At 35.6% G+C, this 6,599-nt stretch overlaps 1 pseudogene; it reads left to right on the forward strand.

Moving 5' to 3' along the window:
- Nucleotides 1-489: 489 nt before the first annotated feature.
- LOC129301018 (TOM1-like protein 5) lies at nucleotides 490-5,886 on the forward strand (annotated as a pseudogene).
- Nucleotides 5,887-6,599: the final 713 nt, after the last annotated feature.

Below are 6,599 nucleotides of genomic sequence, written 5' to 3' on the forward strand. Positions count from 1 at the left end.
ATAGTTAATAAATATAATAAAAATTATAAATTTTCCATCATTTTTAAGGTTTATGTTGATTCTCAAACTTGTGCGTTGACGGTCGCGCGGACCATAGAACCCCTATTTTTTTCAAGTAATTGGTCATCTTCGCATAATAACTTGTGTTCTGTAACTTATGAAAAATGCCTATATCCCTTGAAGTTGAGACTCCCTCAAATCTTGGTAAAAAAATTGACAAGCGTAATTCTTTTGAGCCGAAAATAGGGTTTATTATTATTATTATTATTATTATTATATAATGAAAGATTATTAACCGTGTCAAGAATGGAAGGTTGTAGCAGGATGAAGAAATCAAAGTGCTGGGTGATGTTAACAAAGGGCGGTGCCAGCATGTCGTCCTTGGAAAAGAAGTTTTCGCTTTAGGAAGAGAGTTTAGAGCATCCACAGTGGGCGGTGCTGCTTTCTTTCGTCTATTGGCTTTCGAGCTTCTTCACTCCTTCACTGCTCTGCTTCAACCCCCCCCCCCTGGCGTTTCTTTTTTCTAACCATTTTTCCCTTTCAGTTATATAATATTTTATTCATTTTTTATTCCAGCTTTCAACCAATTTCTCGTTTCTGAAGCTTGAAATTCCTCAACCTTGCAATTAGGGAATTGGTATGGAGTGATCGTTCAAAAGGCTTAAAGCTAACCCAAAAAAAGATATAAAGCAGTCCATGAAAAAGATGACGGCAGTAAAATACGTTGGGTAGTATTTGATCTTCCAGGGATTTCGTTTCTCCATTGAAATGCTGAAGCTCTTCAGGGCTTACCAGTGCATCTTCGGCTTCTTCCTCGTCTTCTCTGTCGTTGCTTCCATCTTCAGAAGTACGTTTTTTCTTTTTTCTTTAGCTGTAATTTTCATTCTATTGAACCTCGTAATCTTTTCTTTGCCGTTTATCAAATTCACTAGTGTTGGTCTAAAGTAAATTTTCTTCAATTATGAAATCTTGCTGGTACATAGATTCTTTTGGGTTTCATTTATTTTAACCATGTTTAAAACTGCCTAAGTGCGGTAGAAGAGTTTCTAGTCGTAAGATCTGAGAGCGTGGTTAAGTTTCGTTGTTTGCGAGCTTAATTATGACGCCCAAAATAGTTGCAGACTAGGAATAACGTGAAATTAATTGATCTGAGAGCAGGGTTTCTTGACGTTTTTTTTTTTTGGGTCTTTTTCTGTGTTTTTGTTTTTTTTTTTTTGTTGAAGAGGGTGGTGGTATGGTTCTGAACATGCCAATATTAATTTTTGCTTATTTTCTTCGATGCCATTTATTTGTTTTGGCTTTTGAAATCTAGTGAAGTGCTGAGTTAATTGGCCTTTTAAGTTTTGCTGGTTGCAGGATAGTTTATGATCCACTAATAGTTCTATCTACGGCTGGTCGTATTCCACTCTCATATTTAATTTGCATCGTAAGTTTCACTGCCATCCCTGGTCTGTTTATTATCCATTGACGGGGTTGATGTTTTATGGTACAAGTTAAGAATGTTCTGATATCAATCAAGTGAATGATCAATTGCCCTCAAAAATGAAGTCTCCTAGAGAGTTATATAGGACCATCTACAATCTTTTTTGACATGGAAATGGAGTTTTGATCTGTACTTTACAGAAAGATAAAAAGTTAACTCGAACTGCATATCATACTGTTCTTTTATTAGCACGCAGCAGACGCTAGCTGCATCAATAACAATGAAAAAATGTCTGTTGTTAGGTTTCCTAAGATTTGTATCATTCATTATTTCACTTTTCGATTTCTTTATTATATATAGAAGATATTCCAAAAGTTTTTCTTCTTTTAGCCTTTTATGGTCAACTTCTGTAGGCTATGTTTGTTTCTTCAGCTGAGACTGAAAAGGCCTCAAACCTTGCTTTGCTTCTCATCTGCATCCCCTTCCGTATCACCTGTTCACTTTCAATGTTCCATTTGTAGTTGAATTTGAATCTGAAACAAGATGGCAGCCAAGCTTGTGAAAGCTGCTACAAGTGAAAAACTGGTTGAAACTGATTGGATGAAAATATTGAAATATGTGAAATAGTTGCTCACGATCAAAGGTACCCCTCTTGCTTCTAACTCTTTTTATGTCATTGTTTCCTTATGATTGATAACCGTCCTAGAACATTTCTAAGAGAAAACATCAGTCGATATATGCCCATGAAGTTATTCTCAATAGTATTGTATGAAAGTATAAACCTGGATCATTACATTGTTCAATACGACTCTTTACTGTTTGGCTTTTTCTACTTAATAATTTCCCATGAAATGTATTCATGCTAAAATTGATTGCTGGTCTTTTGGGATTCATTCAGTTTCATCTTGACTGCATTGGTTGTCAAAGTCTTGGTTAAGTGGTGAAAATATGGTATATTGATGCCTAACATACCTTATTTTCAATTCTAATAATGTCCACCACTGTGGTCATCCCTGGATTGATTCTTGATACTGGACGACTTTTGTCTGGATTTTGAAATTCAGAACATCAATGAGCATGTTGATTTGCCGGAATAATTTTTGTAACAATGTTTCAACCATTGTATATTTTTGCAGGCAAGCTAAAGATGTTGTTAAAGCTATTAAAAAAAGACTTTCAAGCAAAAATCCCAATAGTCAACTTTATTCAGTCATGGTGAGCATAATGACTTTGTTAGACATTGGCATAATGTAAATTTTGATGACGAACCTGATACTACCTATACCTCAAACAATAAGCATCATGTAATTTTATTTAGCCAAATTGCTTTCCTGTTCTATGATATCCTACTAAATCATCTGTTCATATGTTGATTTTTTAGTTGTTGGAAATGTTGATGAACAATATTGGGGATCCTATTCATAAGCTTGTGGTTGATACGGGAATTATTCCTATTCTAGTGAATATTGTGAAGAAAAAGGTGATTTTTTTTTTTTTCCCTTTAACATAGATTCGGCTCTGAGGAGTGTTTTGTTTTGGCTGACCTCAATATTTTTGGCATTTTCTTTGCTTGCAGTCAGATTTGCCTGCTAGAGAGAGGATCTTTCTCCTTCTAGATGCTACACAAACATCCCTTGGTGGCGCTTCTGGAAAGTTTCCCCAGTATTATAATGCCTATTATGAATTAGTGGTAGGTGCAAATATGTGAAGTTGCCAGGTTAACTTATTCGTATGAATTGATTAATCTAGAATTATTTGATTTATTTTTGGTGGCTGGGCTAGTGTCTTGGTTTAGTAAGAAAGGAGAGAATTCTTTAAGCGCCATGATGTTGAAAATCTTAGTGACTTGATATGGCTTTTGGTTTTTACTGGACGACTGCATAGGTTGTTAAAGCTTGTTTAGCATGCCTTAATCACAAAGTCCAAAACTGCTATCTCATGGAGAAGTATTTTTAATTTTGTATTTGAACAGAATTGATTATTGCCGCACAAGATATTTTGATCTTGATTTTTGTATTTTTGTTGTAATTCTTAGAGGCCCCTTTTTATTTTTTTATTTTTTGCTTCTTACTTTCTAACAGATATTTGCCACCCACATGAAAGATGGCTTTCACCTTCATATATCCCTTCTTTGTGATACAACTGATTGTATTAACTTGTTTTGGGCTTTTTGTTCATGCAAAATCATTGCTGGTTCTCTGAAGTGTTTTAACTGCAATATATTTATATTTTGTATAGAGTGCTGGTGTGCAATTTCCTCAAAGGGATCGTGTGGTGAAATCAAATCATCCTAGCTCACAACCGACTAAGATTAGTAACGTACTGAACAGGGAGTGGGGCTCACCTAGGGAAGAGGGAGTTGCTCAGCAAGTAGAGTCACAAGCGGTTCCTGAATCTAGGTGATTTTTGCTATCTAGTTCTAGTATAATATGACAACATATTCAGTAACCGTTTTATAGCAATCTCATTTTCCATACACTATATAGCGAACTTGCATTTGGTCAATAATAGAGCCCTCAACGTTCCTGACCCATTGTTTTGAATTGGATAATTATGAAAGAAATTTTTATTGCTGTAGAAATTATGATGGTAAGAATCAGGAAAGCTTCCTACTTTGAGGCCAAGTGAAAAGATTGAAAAGAGAACAACATATGTGGGGAGCAAAGGTGGACATGTTATGTTTCGAATTTGATAAAGATTGAAAAATGCCAAAATTTAATTTTGGGTGGATTCCTTTTCTCTTTCTTGTGGATTTTGGTGAAATCTAGGAGGAATTGAATTGTGATCTGGGGACCTCTATAGGGAACTGGGAACTGTTGGAGAAATACCCTTCTAGAAAGTTTGTTCTTATTGCCATTTTCTTCTGGCAAAGTACATGACTTAATTCAACGCACGTCTTGCAGTATTATTCAAAAGGCGAGTAATGCATTAGAGGTTCTGAAAGAAGTCCTTGATGCTGTTGATGCTCAGCATCCTGAGGTATGCCAATGATCTGTCACTCCCGAGAATTTGTCAGACATGTGCACTTGTTCTGTAAGTTTATTATAATGACTTCAGCCATGCCTTTGTCATCTTCTTTCTTTTTCCTTCTTGATGCTGATGCTATTATATCCAGCAGTTTCTCCATGGGAATGCAATGAAATACTTAGCTTGTGCCAAAATTTGTAGGCACAAGGCAGAAAACATGATTACAGGCCGTCTAAGATACTGAGATAGCTGCCTTGTCCAGAAGTGTCTCAAAGTGTAGCTGTTTTATTTTTAACATCTTCTCGTGTAGCAATGATGCTAAAACTATTTTCTTTTTCTTTCTTTCTTTCTTTTTAATTTCTTTTAGGGAGCAAGGGATGAGTTCACCCTTGACCTTGTAGAACAATGTTCATTTCAGAAGCAAAGGTTAATGCATCTTGTGATGACTTCTCGGTGAGGACACAAGGCTGCCTTAAATTTCTCATTTCTGCTTTTGGCCTATATAGAGAGAGGCTTAGGTTTATGACCTGTATGCCACGGATCATTGGTATTAATTCTGAGGAAGAAAACATTGCTATTTGCCCGTTTCATTGAATTATAGTTATTTATAACTTGAACTGCTTTTGTCCCTTGTTTCTTTGGTAGAGATGAGAAGATAATTTCTCAAGCGATTGAATTAAATGAGAAGCTTCATAAAGTTCTTGCAAGACATGATGACCTTCTTTCTGGTGGGGCTACAGCAACTGCTAATTGTTTGGGCCATGAAGAACCAGAGGAAGAGGAGGCTGAACAACTGTTTCTTAGGTGCCTTGCTTGTTCAATTCCCCTGGCATTATTTGATTTCGAATGTCCCTTTATCTCTGATTATGTCTGGCAGATTACGGAAAGGGAAGGCTTGTGTAAGGGCTGAAGATGAAGAGACTGCACCCCATTTTCCGCACTTGGGTTTGCTTGGAGAAAGACTGAATCGTCCACTAATAAGACCACTCTCTCTGGAGCCTTCACGAGAAGTTAGTCCTCGTTCTCTTGCTGCTACAATTCCGCCTCCTCATGGAAAGGGCGTTGACAGAGAGCCGCCTCTTGTTGCCATTCCACCACCACCTGCAAAGCATGTTGAGCGTGAGAGATTTTTTCAGGAAAAGAAAACGGATGGTTCTCCTCTGGCTGGGCACATGAGGGGCCTCTCTTTACATAGTTTAAATGGAAGCAGCTCTCACAGTGGAAGCTTTGATTCCAGTGACTAGACTTCTGGAAGGGCTTCTTTTGAATTTTATACATCCCTACTTTATCTTTTAATTTATCTTTTCAGTGTCGAGTTTCAGTTTTATGCTGTGAGATTTGAGGATGCTGATTTCTGATTTAGTCTTGGTGGGTTATGTTATAAGGAGGGAGGGACATATCCTCTTGGGTTCATAAAATGGATGTGATGGTTTTTTGAGATCATATGTCATGACCTGAGATTTGTAATTATTGCTAATAGATGCATGTTTGATCAAGGCCATTTATTTTCTGATTTGTTGGCATCTGTGACCCCAAAAAAAAAAATCCTTTGCTCATAAAAAAACCAAAAAAAAAAAAAATCCTTCCTAATTATTCGTGCAAAGTCATGCCATCTAGTAGGGTTTGCCTTAGTCTGGATGCTTTTTGGTTGTGTTTGGTTTGAATCGAGTTTGTGTGAATGCTTTTTTTTTTTTTCTCTTTTTTTTGTGTGGGAAAATTTCAGGGAGAATGTCTTGGTCCAATTTAATTTCAGTGAAAGTTCCTAAAATTCTAAATTTTCATTGTATGTGGGGGATGAAAGTAAAGTTAAAAAGTTAACTGAGATGACTTTAGAAATCAATAGGCTACATGTGGAAAATTAAACAAGTGTTGTAGGTAAAATTTAAAACAGCACAATATTTATGAATATAAATAAGTGATGTTAAACATATAAATAATAAATAAGTGATGTTAAACATATAAATAACATATAAGGAAAATGAACAATTGATGTATGGAAATAAACAATTAATGTTGGTGAATGAGAGTTACAAATTCATGGTGATGTTATACTATTAATAAAAGTTGTAAATTCTGCATATTTAATTGTTTATTTTCATTTTTTCTATATAAGTTGTTTATGCGCCTAGTTTTATCAGGATAATAAAGTCATTTTAATCATCTCTTCAATTTTATTTTATTCCCCTATATTTGCAGTGAAATTTTAAAA

Source organism: Prosopis cineraria, unplaced genomic scaffold (genome assembly GCF_029017545.1).
Source record: "Prosopis cineraria cultivar Desert tree isolate PC_DT_omini unplaced genomic scaffold, ASM2901754v1 PC1850, whole genome shotgun sequence".
Lineage (NCBI taxonomy): Eukaryota > Viridiplantae > Streptophyta > Magnoliopsida > Fabales > Fabaceae > Prosopis > Prosopis cineraria.